Source organism: Dunckerocampus dactyliophorus, chromosome 7 (assembly GCF_027744805.1).
Source record: "Dunckerocampus dactyliophorus isolate RoL2022-P2 chromosome 7, RoL_Ddac_1.1, whole genome shotgun sequence".
Taxonomy (NCBI): domain Eukaryota; kingdom Metazoa; phylum Chordata; class Actinopteri; order Syngnathiformes; family Syngnathidae; genus Dunckerocampus; species Dunckerocampus dactyliophorus.
Window position 1 is genome coordinate 18773954 of NC_072825.1, and position 14563 is coordinate 18788516.

Genomic DNA, 14563 nt, shown 5'->3' on the forward strand with positions numbered 1-14563 from the left:
AACACACACACACACACATGCACGCAAATACTACAGTATAAAAGTACCTCAGCCAAGAATGTTGAAACCTGTCATGACCTCTCTCAGTGTTGAACAATGAAGTGGTGTATATCTTGACCACATAAACAAACAAAGTGTGTTCATCTATGACTGGGCTAGGGAACCTATGGCCCGGGAGCCAAATACGGCTCTTTTGATGACTGCATCTAGCTCTCACACATTTCTTAACACAATAAAACGTATGTACTTTTTTTTTTTTCGCTGACATTTTAAAGTAAAACATTACAGAAATCACAGTGTTAAAAATAACGTTCAAAATATAAAACATTCTTATGCATTTGAATCCATTAATCCATTTTTAGCACAATGCAGGTGGCCAGAGCCAATGCCAGTTGTCCTTCCGATATTTCTGGGTCAGACCAAAACTCAATTATTACTGGATAACGCAGTAGCCTCCCCGGATCATTGGACTTGTCACCTAGCTAATTCTGCAGAGCAAACCCTTTTGATGAAGAAGATGGCAAAAGGAAGAAAGATATGGCAAGATGTGATATGAAAGATATGATAGCCATGTAGCAACAGAAGTGGCATTAATGGTAAGAAGTATTTTATTTATTGTCGGTGAGCTTCAGTATAACAATGTTAAAAGCAACAATTCAGACACTTATTATGTTCTAAAGTATTTGGTCTTGCTTAAAAATTCACGCATTTGGTTTTATTCAATGTTAAAAAATGTGATATACTATGATATTAAAATATGTGGCTTTCATGGCTCTCTTAGCCAAAACGGTTCCCGACCCCTGATCTATAATAATTGCACTATGGCAGCTTTTCATATTTGCTCTTTAACTTTTGTAAATTATCACAGACAGAAAAGGACTCATTCATTTTATAGCTCTTTATTTGATAGCTTACAGAATTGCACAAAAGTGAGTACACCCCTCACATTTCAGTCACCATTTTAATATATCTTCTCAATGGACAATACAATAGTAATTGAACTTGAATGTACTTTAGAGTAGTGACTGTCCTTGCAGCCATTATTATCTAAATAGCTGGCAACACATGTGAATACACCTTACAATGAACATCTCCAAAGTGTGTCAAAAATGTGACTATTTAGTGTGAGCACCATTATTATCTAGCACTGCCTTCATCATCTTGGCCATGGAATCCACCAGAGCTGCACAGGTTATAACTGGAATCCTCTTTCACTCCTCCATGATGGCATTACAGAGCATTTGCACTCTTCCACCTTGTGCTTGAGGATGCCCCGCAGGTGCTGATTTATGTAAGAAGTATGTCTGGAGACATACTTGGCCATACCTTCACCTTCATCTTCAGCTTCCTCAGCAAGGTGCTTGTCATCTTGGAGGTGTGTTTGGGCACAGTTTCCCAATGGAAGGGATCGTTCTTTGCTTCACAATGTTGCAGTAAATGTTGGAATGTTTGTCTCAATAAACCGCACTCTCCCAGCCCCACGCCATGCTTGACTGTAATTATCTTTTACTCACTTGTGTTGCCAGCTATTTAGACAGTAATGGCTGTGTGTTGAGTCATTTTCAGTGCCGAAGTCTATATTGCTATACAAGCATCCAAGTTTCATTACTACATTTTCCTTAATTTTACAGCAAATCCACAAGTCATACATTTATGTAGATGGTCATTATCTGAATATATGGTCCTCGATACTTACAAGAAAAAAGTAAATATATGTACAGTAAATGGCTTAATTAAAATAAGAAAAAACACAACTCAATTTTTTTTTTTTTGCAATCACAGGAACTCCCCCTGCTTACCATCCTCATTGCTTCCCAATGTCAATATGTGGATTCAAAGCTCCAAGACGCTATGTGATCTACCTGCAATGACAATGACAGAGACAACAGAGAAAATCAGCACAAATGAAATTACAAGAACCCACTTCGCTTCCTCACAATACAGCAACAGATCTTGAAAGCTAGACCTTAGTCGTGACGAATCAATATTTAAATATAAATACCACACTGTAAAAAATAGCCCATTATCAACTTCCTGCATTCAATCCATAACTAGTTCCAAGTGCGCCGGGTGTCTAACGGAACATATCACTTCCCCTGGCCATGTCCACAGAGCTTTTTTGCAGTATTTCCATAATCCGGCTAATTGAAAGATAGACAATAATAACTAATATTAGATGGAGAAGAGTTTTTTTTGGTTATGGTTTAATTTTTGGAGCATGCATACAGTTTACATTGAAATGCTTCATGTTGCAATTCACAATTGCAAATGTCCGAAAATAAGTAGGAAGAATTAAAGCTTATTTAATCCTCCGTTTCGCCTCAATTGCTAATACATTTGTTCACTTCCTGTATTCAACATGCACTAATTCACTATTAACATTCTTCTTCCATACAATAAAAACAGTTGAACATTTTCTTTCTAAAAATGAGTGAATTTGCAAATTTCCTGATCAAGTTAGGCGCAAGCGTGCCTGCCTTGGACCTTGGCACCTGCCAGTTTGTGTTTGGCAGCATGTCGCCAATAATATAATGTTGCGGAAACATTTATTATACACCATGGCCTTCTATATGGCCCACGTAACGTATTTAATGCAAGTACAACATCATTATTCTTGCTAACCAGACAATAAAATACACTTGTCTATTGGAGGCACTTGCAGTACTTTTTTATTTAAACAAAAGTGAATTATTCTTTTTTTCCATGTTATCCTATTAATGAGCAACCTGTATTAACATAAAAAAACCCTCCAAAATAGTCAGCACCCCACCAGCCATGTGAGCCTCACCGCATGTCACTGAGACACACCTTTCTCCCCATAGCATGACTAAAGAAACATCAAGAAACATTCATTCATTCCTTTTCTATGCCACTTGTCTCATTAGGGTCGCTGGGACATCAAGAAACATTAGAAATAATACAATATGGAATACAAAGTAGCCAAAATATGCATAAAAGAACTTCAATACAATTTGGGAGGAAAATGCGCCTGTAAACTTGGAGAAACAATGTGAACCGTTGTCACGTATGATGTCGACCTTACAATAGTTCAATTCAGGGAGCATCAAAGGACTAAGCACGCGTGTGTTTTGCTTTTGCTTTTTCTTTTGCCAACACTTATTTGAAGACTGAGTCTCAGCATCTGACCAGCAGACTTTTGGACACCCCATGTTTGTATAGCCATGTGTCAGGGTTGAGCACATGATGTGACATCATCTTTGTGGGCAACCACAGCTCTTGTCAACTATTTTGCTTGTTAGCTTCCTATTGTAATTAAAGAGAGAAGGGGAGTATTATGCCGATGGAACTAATTAATGCGTGACAAGTCAGTAGATCGTAACTCAGAGGAGAAGGTTTTCACAGACGTGGGCCATACGCCTTCAAGCCGACCAGAGAAATGCAACAAAATGTGTACCTGGAAGTGCAGAGTACGAAAAATGCGTAAAGGTTGGCAAGTCTGAAAATGGATTGCATTTTATTCATTAAAGAGGCACTTTAAACTAAAATGGAGAATGTGGAACGAGAGGAAGAAGAGATGCAGAATATGATGAGTGGTATGGAAGGGGAAGGGACACCAGAAGAAGAAGACAAAAGAGGAAAGGAGGAAGGCACACCCTTTTGGAGCTGTACTGTATTATCAGAAGAGGTACTTACATGGAGCCAGATAGCAAGGGAAAGCCAATTGGGTTGAATTGGCACAGAGCAGCAAACCATGTCATATATTTCACTCCACAGGCTTGTCCCCCCCATTTCATATATATTAGCCCCTCCAAATGTATTCATCCATCCGTCCATCAAGGCACCCCTCTTTCCTTCACTCTCTCCCTGGCATACATTTAACCTTTGCATTGTACAGTCGTTACTTTTTCATTCCAAGCTACACAATATACCCTTAGCCATTTTACTGTCTGACAGCCACAGCAGCAATGATTACAATTTAAATCACCTAAACAGCCTTCTGCTTGAAATACTAATTTTCATTTAAACCTTTAATTTCGCTCTCAATCACCGTAATTGTTCATTTTGTCCACCACAAAGGGGCCGTTAGGTTCACACTGGACTGACAAGGATTCAAAATGGGCCTTATCGTCCCAAATAATGAAAATACTTTTTACGTTGACCTTTCGCTGTGTTACAAATGGAGGGTTAATAATCATGATTAAAAATGTGCGATTGTTCACTTGTGGTAATTATGTTCATTTACTGCTGCGTATAAAGCAAGTGTTAGAGGTTGAGCAATGGCAAGAAACAGACCACTACTGATGAGACCTCAGGTACATCAGCATCCTGTGTCTGTGGACGGTATCCCCTTATCATTTGATAACCAACAAAGCAAAATTCCGTACGGTACAGTCGTTTCACACAACAACACGGAGAGAGCATTACTAACAATGCGCAGTAAGAATCGTGACCTATTAATCATTAGAACTGTCTTCCCTCGCCTCACCAAAGCATCCCCTCTTTCTGTGCCACCCTTATCGCCACTAAAGCTATGCTTATCTCACAAATGGGCCCCATACAGACATATAATCACCAACTACTGTATATCAATGACACCATGGGGGACAAATACACAAGATCACAAATGCACACATTACATTAATGCGACTGGACGTGATCTTTTCTTTTTTTTACTGAACTTCGTTTGTAGTGAACGACACAACGCATTAAAAAAAGAGTGAGAGAAACAGAGACCCTCTTTGGCCAATGAACTGAAAGGCTCATGTTTCAGCAATCTGTCAAAGCCAGTGAAGGTTCAATGGTGGGTCAGTCTACCAGGGGGATTTTCTCACTATTTCCTTTCACATGGAAGTAAAAAAGAATATATGGAGAGGATGGCTGCTGAGAAATAGAGAAAATATTGGTTTGCTCAGAGAGAGATGGGACCGAAGATGACAAGGGCTTCTCGGGGTATGTTTACCAGACCACAATCGAGTAAAGAATAAAAAGGTTTTCATTGAGGGTTTCGGGCACAGACAACAAACAAACTACTAACATGGACATGCAAAAATGAGTGTCATTGGTAATTGTCACTTTGAAAGGAAAAACTGTGTACCAAATGAGGTGCTCCCATGGTGACAAAACACTTAAAGCTAAATACAGTACATCTAGTTAGTTCCTACATTTTCAGAGAGGAAAAAAATCCATGCCCTGATTTATTAAATATGGGCATGCCTCAACACAGGCATTTCCAATGTTTTTGTAGATTGAATGCTCTATATCAGTGATCCCCAACCCCCGGGCCGCGGCCCGGTACCGGGCCATGGGTCATTTGGTACCGGGCCGCACAGAAAGAAAAAATAATTTCCATGATGTTTTATTTTGAAAAGTGGCCGGATTCTCTCTGTTACATCCGTCTCACTTGACGCATGTCCATTGTGCGTGTGCTAACGTTCTCTCGCCGCACAGATAGACTACTACTGTATTTTTAGCATTTTTCTTTCACCTCATATTTGCTCTCAAACGCTGATACTATGTGGGAAGGAATAAAGGTAAGTTTTGATGACTTATTGAGTGCTAATGTACACATTTGTCTCAAGTTAATTCATGCGAGCACACTGCCTTTTACCACACACGCCAAACAGTGATGTAATAATGATGGGTTGGCATTCAGATGTTGTTCCTGTCTTTGTTTTACACAATACATACTGTAATAAATAAGATAAATTAGATTGCTATAATGTATGACCCCCGCCCACCCCCACCCCCCGGTCTATGGGTCAAAAAAGGTTGGGGACCACTGCTCTATATTATGCTAGAAGTTACCAGGATTAGCTCGAATGTATTTCTTTAAATTTGGCATATCATAAAAAACAATAGAAATGGTGACTATTATTTTTCATGAATGTATCCAAACTAAATTGTCATTTTCAGGTAAAAGAGATTTATTCATCCATTCATTTTCTAACAGTTCTCCTGTCCAGGGTCTTAGGTGAGCTGGAGCCTATCCAATACAGGCGGCATACACCCTAGACTGGCTGTCAGTCAATTACAGAACGCATATAGACAAACAACCATTCCCACCATCTACTACCCACACATGATGAGTTTGTCTGAACTGAGATTGAAACCCTGATGTGCTTATCACGTGTGCCCCCATCCTGTTGAAATAAAATTGACTTGAACTGTAAACGTAGCCATGGCATGCCACACAGAAAGCAGAACTGTTTCATTCTCAAATATTTGCACTTTGTGGGTCGTTTTTTTATGGTTTGCATTTAGGGTTCAAGAAAAGCCCGGATAAGAGGTGGAATTGGGATTCAGCCTTAGTCATTTCAAAGAAGGACGATTTTTACTTTTCAATAGAAAAGACCGCCAAACCTTCCCAAGTAAGGTCCTCCTTCCACAATAATTAGTCTAGTTTGGAATGGTACACATTTTATGAAGTGAGAAAAGCCGCGAAAGGTAGCAATCATAATGATTTTGGCTCAATTGAGGAACGGTAACTAAATGGTGGAACACACCAGTCCATTGACTGGTTAACAGAAAATCCCAAAAAATAAAAATAAAAAAAAAATAAAAATAAATACATTTATAATAATAATAGCTGAAGCATTGAGAGTTGGTAGGATTAAATAAGCTCCAACAAATGAAACCATGACCGTGACCATTAAAAATGGAAATGAAACCAGAAGACCAGAAAACTACCACCTTACTTTGTGCTTATAATAAACAGCCACATGCCTAGAATAAAGAACTAGAAATGCTGGATCCCCTCCATGGTTGTTCTCAGTTTACTGTGTCGCCTTCATCGTCTTTGTTGAATTCAAAGTTACACTGCGTCGCCGTGTTATGTAACACTATTTACGTCATTGACGTAGCTATCACTATGCTTAGACGCCCTGCAATGGAAACACGAGCCAGCTAAGGGTTTACTTTCCAAAACTGTTGCACGGTGAGCAGAAACACATTAAACATGTATTACTTTGTGAAAAAGTGACGGGGCGTTTGCTGCAAACCAATTTAAGTCAGCAACAGGAATAATTCCAAATGAAGATTTGGCGTGAGAGAGACGAACTGAATCAATGACACATTTCATTTTTGAGGGAACTTTAGAGAGACAGAGAGCCAGAGCAGACAGAGGGGTGAATGGAAGGTCAGTAGGCCGCTATCATCATCAAGGTGATATCTCGCTGTACAATGTTCCACCTCTTTTTCCAATCCATCTTTCTCACTCGCCACGGTTCTCTCATCCTGTTACTCTCTACAGCCATGGCGTCCTCGGCAGAGCTCTCTTTCTTTTCTACCCCCTCCCCCTCCTGTTTCAAACAAGCCACAGTCAGTTCAGTCACCAACTGAAAATGACCGCAGGCGTTTAGAAAGAGGAGAACAGCATTGTGGGGAGTATTGGAGTAGTGGGGGGTTGGAGAGAGGTAATGAGACAGAGAAAGAAAGGTGGTGTTGAGGGGGGCTGTGACAGACATAAAGGGGAGCAAATGAGAACCAGTGGCAGAAAGAGTGGGGGGACTCCTCCACCCAATGAACGCTGGGGTTAAAAAGTCGGAGGCATCAGAAGCGTCAGAGCTGTGCCACAGAGGCCATTCTTTCATCTGTTTATTCCGTCTCTTTGCTGCAAATAAAAGGCTAATGTGAAATGTGGTACATTCCTACTGTCAAAAGATGGCTTTCCTGGAAACCTAGTCAAAGACCCAAGTACATTTCTTACACCTTTTTTCTTTGTCACCCACAATATTATGCATTTTATTATGCTTGACTTAAATTCTGACTGGTGGTGGAATACAATGTCAGTGCTTTGACCACATTTGCAATGATTTTTAAATTAATGTATCAACCAAAAGAGTCGCTGCTTACAGGTTGCTGGGCAACCACCACTTGTTTAGCTACTATCCAAGGACTTTTGTGAAGGAAATAATTCCATTTGAAATCATCTTTATTGGTGAAATATGACCTACACTGTCATCCGCTATGTATTATCAGACTTTTATACATACAATAGTAATGGAATGCAATGCATGCTGTCCGTGCCCTATTCCTTTATGCGCAACTAGGAATTATTACTGCACAAAGGAGATGACTCGGGTCAAACAGCCAAAAAGGCATATATAATAAAATTTGCGTTGCACAGAAAATAAGCCAGTGCCTTAACGTGTGTTAGGGCAAGTTAAAGTTATGGCTGGGAAAATATAGACTACTTTCATTTATTACCATACACAAATCAGAAAACTGGCCGCACGGTGGATGAGTGGTTAGCATGTTGGCCACACAGTCAGGAGATCGGGAGGATCTGGGTTCGAATCTCCGTTGTGTGGAGTTTGCATGTTCTCCCCGTGCGTGCGTGGGTTTTATCCGGGTACTCCGGTTTCCTCCCACATTCCAAAAACATGCATGTTAGGTTAATTGGTGACTCTAAATTGTCCACGACCCTAGTGAGGATAAGCGGCATAGATGGAAATTAGAACCCCCCCCAAAAAATGCAAACTTAGAATTACTAGTAGTGTAAAAAGACAAAAAAATGTCGTTCTACACTGAAGACTATAAATATGTCACATTTCTGAGTTGAGTAGATATGTCCTCCTAATGCATTCCAGAATTCCATTCTTTTTATGTGGATGTAGTTTGAGGCTTTCTTTGAAGTGTTCCTTCTCCTTCAAATTTGGACACGAGACATCAAGAGTCATTTGCTGACAAAATGTTACCGTCAAGTACTTCCTCATCTCATTCAACGCACCCAATTAAGTTGTTTGTGGCACTGGGGAAGAGTATGACTTTCATATTGAACCTGGGTGGTCTCAGTTGGAGAGGAAGGTGAAACAGTTGGAGTAGATATACGTGATTTTGTGGGCATAATGTAATATTTGTTGGAAGATATATTTTTGAGGAGGAGGAAAGTTTATGAGCGCTGTTCCTCAAGAGGGGAGTATCAGTCAGTGTATTTGAAACAAGGAGTGTTTGCTGTTGCTATATTCCAGAAACCTAAGAAGTCAGCCATCTGAAAAAAAATCCTTGAAAAAGAGCAATAGAAAGCTAGCTAAGTCAGATGTCTTATATGTCAAGTCATGAAAAATGAATTTTCTGTATTTTCCGGAAAAGAAGTCACACTAATGTCACAGTTTGGCTGGTCCTGCAACTTATAGGCAGGTGCGACTTATATATCAAAATATAATTTAACATGCTCTTAAATGTTAATTCATACTGACTGTTATGAACCAAGGAATGAACATTACAGTGGACCGCCTCAAAAGGGCACTTGAGGTTAGCGACACAGAGGATGAGGAAATCAATGAATTCAGTGATGTGAAATGAGACTGGGAGCTTGGTGAATTTGCTTACTGATAACCTATTTGTTGGACTCACTTGTTATGTTAATTTAGTCTATTTAGCCTCCCAGGTATGCTCTTTAGCTATTGTGTAGCTGAACAACTGTCAGTGTGTTATGGTAACATACCAGACACCTAATCAGCCTACTGTTCTCTGTGCTGTTGTGTAGTTAAATAATTTGTCTTTCCAGATTAAATGATCCCGGTCTTGAATTTTGTGAAATACATTTCTAAATATATGCGACTTATAGTCCAATGTGATTTATATGTGGGTTTTTTTTCCTCTTCATGCATTTTTTGACTGATGTAACTTATACTTCGGGGTACGCATTGGCCTGTTACCGGTTTCAAGGTATGGTATGAAAAAAAATCACAGCTTCAAAACCCCTAAAATTGTGCATCTTAGCATTCCTGCGATATGAGAGAAAGTAGAGGTCCGGTGCGGCCACTATGTGGAAATACTTTGTCACTTCCTGTGTTATTCCTCGCAGTCGTAACTGGACTTCGATGTGTTGAAACCACATTAGCTTCCTTGTTAGCGGCCGCGCTGTTGTTGGTCGGTATCTTACTCACGTCGAGGGTCACCAAATGTGGAGATGTGATTCAGAACAAGACATGAGTGGAGGATAAGACCTTTCACTCTCTCCTGAACAACAAGCAACAACCACTTAACAATGTCTCAGTTGCTAACAACAATTACAAGACCCGGAAACGGAAGTTTGTGGACTAGTATGACCTGCCACTATGAAATAACGTAATATTAAGATTTTTAAAAAATTATTTATGTTGTGACCTTCTTGAGCCACTTGATTGCATTTATTTGCATTTCGCTTTTTTTTTTTTTAACTGAGAAACTATTGTGTTGTGACTTGAGTTGCAGGATTAGCCACAGTAGACTACAGTAAGAACTACATTTTATTTATTTAGAAAGAACTCAGTTATCTTTTGTTATTTATTTTACATACATATGTTCCACTTTCATCGCGTTTTCGAGCTGTAATTAAACCGTCAAACCATCATATTTTTGCCCAAGATTATCATACCGTCAGAATCTCATACCGGAATGAATGCTTACTCCGGAATGACTTATAGTCTGGGATATATGGTATACCAATGTCACACGCTTGATGCTGTTATAACACGGAAGCGACCATTCTCGGTCAACCAGTCAACAGACAGCACTGTCTTCAGCTTTGCATGTGTACGATACCGTATTGCTGCAACCAAAACCCCAATGAAATATGCTGTTAAGTACTGTAGTAGGAAGCAGGAAGCAGTAGTTAAGTAGTAGTTTTTTTGTACACAGAACACAGGTTACAGCTTCATTAGAACCACATTAGAGATTTGGTGTGTTTGTAACAGTACTTGAGATCTCAACATGACACACTTACACAATTATTATCCAATATGCAATTTGAGAAGGCCTGGTGGATTACATTATGACCATCTTTATGTGTTTCTAAGTAATAGCATTTCAACATTTCTAAATAATAAGGAATTCAAACACCTTTGAATACTCACATTTACTCTGATATTGAAACGGTACTGCGACCAGACTGCTGTGTGTGATTTGAAATACTGTTGAGAAACTGAGAATATTTGTTTATTTATCTGTACTCTACAGACCCCAACCCCAACGCCCCCCCACAGTTCACCGCCACTATTTGATAAGCGCTGCTCTGTGCTGACACTTGGATGCAAGTGTGTTGCTTACTATAGCAGCAAGAGGGAGCAGCAGTCCAGAGCATGCAAGCTGCAGAGCATCATTTTTGACTGCAGTGATGTCATTCTTTCAGTCAATACCAACACTGCTTGTGACAATAGGTGAGTGTTGGCGTGAGTACTGATTGAAACTGAGAGTCAGCCCTGCTTATGGTTCAACCCGTGTCTGGTATACCTGATTTTGAATATTCCGAGTGAAAATCAATTGTGAACTTGAGAGATGCACTTAGTATTTAAATGAAAAAGACAACACATTGTGTTGTCTCAATTCCTTATACACTCACTGGTCACTTCATAAGGTACACCTTCACAATCAATACATCCTAACAAAGATGACAATACTCACTTATTTTGATTGTCACTGTCAAAGAGATATTAAATAAATGATATGTTTATTATTGTGGTTGCGTTGGCAGGTTTTGCATCATACAGGGAGGGGTTTAATATGTTGCTCTCTAGTAGCTAGATACCAATATACAGTTAATCCGTGCTTTTCGTGGGGTTTCATGTTTGAGACCACCCGCGGATCACGAAAAACACACCCCTCACTATGATTTAAGTCTGCATATTCATTTAATAGCAAACTAAAAGGAAAAGTTTAACAAGCGTAATAAAGCAGTATCCAAAGTATAAAAATACATACAAGCATCGTTTTCGGGGTAATGGCCAATCTCTCACCCTGACACGCACACGGCTGGGGATTGGAACACCACTATAAAGTAAATCTTCAAGATTAAACGCTCTTAATGCACAACATAATCATCAAACTTACTCACTTGCTCATACAACTCACACAGAGCAATGAAGAACTTCATATTGTGTCTCCTTCCTTCTTTCTGCACTGACTATGCTTCTGCTCTGTGAGGCGTTCAGGCGCACTTGTAATTGTGACTGTTGGGCACTAATTGTTTTTCATTTTTATTCACGTACCCCTTTGACAGTTGCGTATGCCACTTTGGCAACCAAAGATGTACTCTATGTACTATTATGCTGTCCGTTTTAAACTTTATTATCACGTATTCATTTTATTATGTATTATGTATTTATATTATTACAGACCAAGGGTGAATGAAATATGTTTTCTGTGAAAAAAAGAACTAATTTTTGGAGAGAAAAAATCTATAAATGAAAATAAAAATAATTACAATGTGCAGGGATCCACTGTACTTGAACCATGATCTCGGTTCCAGTCAACAACTAAAGTACAATCATAAACATATGAAATTCAAACCTCTCTGACCATGTCAAAACTATTACACTGTTCAGGTGCATCTAATGTTGTGGCCAATGTTAGTGTATCACTAAAGGTTGTATCCTTACTTACAGTATGTGACCCTTAAGTTTTTTCCCCATAAGGGTTCAAACACAAAACACATGCCTGCAAACATCGACAGTGACAGCAGGAAAAAACAGAAAGTGAGCGAGGTGTCTGGTGAGATTTAAGAACTGTTATTTTCACTGGGATTTGCTGTGTGATGTTTCCTCCAACAGGCTGCTGAGCGCTGCAGCAAGAGGATAGTCACGCTAGAGCTCCTTTGTATGAATAACATTTCATGTGCAATAATCTGTGGTTTTCTTGTCACAAAATTGCACATGTGCACAGATGGGAAATGGCTTCAACCATTGCCACAATCACACATTATGTCTCTCCCGTACACATGCGTCAACTCTGAAGTTGTATTTTACTACAATTTACCTGAGCTTGGGGATTATTTCCAGTCCTATTTTCAGTCGTTCTCATGATTTCATTTGTGGAAGATGGCGGCTGTCATTAATTACTTGTGAGAGGAGTGTTAATTAAATGATATGTCCCTTTTATGCACATGAATGTAGTCCTGGGTGGCGTGCTGTGGGTTTGACTTTCTGGATAAATTTGAGTCTTGTATTTGTTTTATAAATTGTTGGTTATCATTAGGAAAAGGAGCAATCGCAAAACAGTCATTCTATGACTCGGCTATGTTGCACACATGCATGAGTGTGTGCATGCATTGCCCTGGCCCACCCAATCCAATCATGCCAAAGGAGGGGAAGTGTGCTGTGCTTGGGCACAGATCAGTGCACTCCCACAAGGTGTGAGATGAACCCAAGCACATTACAATTGGTCTAGTGTGAGTAGGAAACTCGTAAAATATAAGAACTTGTCATGTTTGGGTCTTTATCACTGTGTGTGTGTGTGTGTGTGTGTGTGTGTGTGTTGTCTGTTTTCAGACTAGCGAACACATCCGGATGACCAGATGCACCTTTGAGGTTGAACAACCTGTTAATCAAGTAGATTTTGACAAGGTGTGAAAGCCTTTGGGAGGAGCGGTTGTGTCCTAACATGTGTGTGTGTGTGTGTGTGTGTGTACATCAGTGAACTTCCAGTACTCCAATTAACAGTCAAAGCCAGAAAAAGGTAATTACAAAGCTGCACAGGAGACTTGAACTCACACTGAGGCGCACATTGCCGAGAAACACACACAGCCACACAAAGTAACTCAAACGGATACAAGAACACACACGCATAATTGATGAAAACTTAGCCAATGTGACAATTACACGTAATTACATGTTTTCTTGGATTATCCATAGGATCTCCTCAAGGACAAATAGTATTGGGTTTAGTCAAAGCCAGTGCAGATACGGGAATCATCAAGCCTAACCAGATTAACTAAGAAAAAAGCAAATATACTGTAAAGTCACTGTACAACCTTTAATGAAGCTCATATCTATAGTTCATTATAATATGCAATACAACTGCAATATGATCATACCTGTAATGTATTACATGTATAAGCAAACTTACTGTATAAGCACTCATGGTTATGTCTAACACTTCCCACAACAATTATAAGTAATTAAAATCAAATTATGATGACACGATAATCAAATGTACTTTATATGGAAACAAGTATTGTGATAACCGACCATTTCACATACCTGTACAGGTAGAAAACATGGAAAATATGGAGTAGATCCTACTGGATGTTGGAGTGAGTTTGTGGGAATTTTTGTTCACTTCTTCAGAAGAACATTTGTGAAGTCAGAGGTCACAGATGCTATAATCTTGTCCAAAAAGTGTTTTGATGGGGGTAATGTCAGGGTTCTGCATCGGCGAGTCAAGTTCTTCCACACCAAACCTGTCACTGTTGGGCTGTCACTGTTGATGCACTACACTGCCGATGGGCATGTAATACAACCTCATGTCAAAAAATCCAAACTATCTCTTTAATCTTACGAGATCTTGCGACACGAGATGTTGTGACACCCCTAACACTCATACTGTACATACAAAGGTTAAATGTCTGAGACCATGTGCACCAAAATACAGGTATTATCAAAAAAGCATATATTTCTGAACGTTTGGCCTCTCGTTCACACACAAATGTATGTTTTGCTGCTTTTGCCCTTAGGAAAACTCCAGTCAGAGTGAAGATTTTGAAAAACTCCAGTTTTAGGGTTTGTGCATGGATGGGTAAAACTGAGATTTTTGGTTTGTGTCATAAGTAGGGCTGTCAAAAATGGCATTAATGGCGGTAACTCATTTGTTTAATTAATAAATTTTTTTAGTGTATTTAACGCAT

At 39.4% G+C, this 14563-nt stretch overlaps 1 long non-coding RNA gene across 2 annotated transcripts in view; it reads right to left on the bottom strand.

The window, feature by feature from the left end:
* Nucleotides 1-731: 731 nt before the first annotated feature.
* LOC129184975 (uncharacterized) overlaps nt 732-14563 on the bottom strand; it is a 50385-nt gene continuing 36553 nt past the window's right edge. Inside the window, exon 4 of one of the 2 annotated variants that reach the window (XR_008572018.1) lies at nt 732-1862. This is a non-coding gene — a long non-coding RNA (uncharacterized LOC129184975). The remainder of the gene's footprint in view (nt 1863-14563) is intronic. The other variant, XR_008572019.1, reaches the window with a different exon arrangement.